The sequence below is a fragment of the Apteryx rowi genome, unplaced genomic scaffold, assembly GCF_003343035.1.
Source record: "Apteryx rowi isolate R43461 unplaced genomic scaffold, aptRow1 scaffold_762, whole genome shotgun sequence".
Taxonomy (NCBI): Eukaryota; Metazoa; Chordata; class Aves; order Apterygiformes; family Apterygidae; genus Apteryx; species Apteryx rowi.
Window position 1 is genome coordinate 357,008 of NW_020451052.1, and position 1,337 is coordinate 358,344.

At 53.9% G+C, this 1,337-nt stretch overlaps 1 long non-coding RNA gene across 1 annotated transcript in view; it reads right to left on the minus strand.

The window, feature by feature from the left end:
* The window catches only part of LOC112976755, a 36,898-nt gene extending 35,609 nt beyond the window's left edge, over positions 1 to 1,289 (minus strand). The window contains exon 1 of the long non-coding RNA XR_003257136.1: positions 1,249 to 1,289. This is a non-coding gene — a long non-coding RNA (uncharacterized LOC112976755). The remainder of the gene's footprint in view (positions 1 to 1,248) is intronic.
* Positions 1,290 to 1,337: the final 48 nt, after the last annotated feature.

Sequence of the window (1,337 nt, forward strand, 5' to 3'; positions counted from 1 at the left end):
GGCAGCCCCTCACCAGGCAGCCCCTCATGGGGAGGCCCCTCACCAGGCAGCCCCTCACCAGGCAGCCCCTCATGGGGAGGCCCCTCACCGGGCAGCCCCTCACCAGGCAGCCCCTCACCAGGTGGCCCCTCACCAGGCAGCCCCTCACCAGGCAGCCCCTCACCGGGAGGCCCCTCACCAGGCAATACCTCACCAGGCGGCCCCTCACCGGGTGGCCCTTCACCAGGCAGCCCCTCACCAGGCAGCCCCTCACCGGGAGGCCCCTCACCAGGCAGCCCCTCACCGGGAGGCCCCTCACCAGGCGATACCTCACCAGGCAGCCCCTCACCAGGCAATACCTCACCAGGCGGCTCCTCACCAGGCGATACCTCACCGGGCAGCCCCTCACCGGGCCATACCTCTGCCGGCAACCCAGGAGGAGGGCTCCTCTCCGCCACGGGGCTTCACAGCACTCCTGCCTCCACGGGCACCAGCTAGCTTCAACCTATCCCCCCTCCCCTGGCTGTCTTCTTTATTAAACTGGACATATGCATATACTGTAAATAAACGAATTCGCCTGAGAAATTACTTTCTGTGTCACTAACTTCTCTACAGTCTCTCTTTCCAGAGGCCTGAAAATGACTGGCAGTGAGCAAACAGGCAAAAATAATTAACCTATCTGCCCTTCCAGCTGATCATCTGTGACCACCCTTCCTTTCTGCTGGCTAGGAGGAACAGGGTTCTGAAACGGCTTTTTTACAGTTTCGCAGTGGTCACTGCATGGGAAACAATGAGAACTACTGATGCAGAGAGAGCTTATAATTAACTGAGACCTTCAGAAAGCCAAGTCAAAGGGTCAGAAATGAGATCTGAGCCCTTATCACATAACCACTGAAAATGACCCACTCGGTGACAAAGCCCAGCCTTCTGCTAATAATAGTCTGCTCTAGAAGGATTTAACACTTAGACACTAAAGTATTTTGAACGAGGGGATTCTGTTGCAATGCTCACATGAAATAGTTAGAACAAATGCAGGTTTGCCCTTCCAGTGACCCAATCGCTTGGCTTTAAAGATGTTCACCAGTGATGTGTAATACAGCTTCCCATCCCAGAACAGCTGTCTGCCTCTAAGCACCTTTTAACATTATTTATTAAAGCGGGCACTGAACTGGTTCCAAACCTGTGTCACAAAAAATTCTCTCAAGATGCCACAATTCTTTCTGCAGTCAAAAAAAGACATAGATATCTTGTTACCGTTCTCGTTCTTACCGAGGAGGCACGGGGCCTTCTCCCCAGACCCCGGACCATCACCACACAGACACCAATATGAGGAGTGGCAAAATGGCGTTTAATGAAGC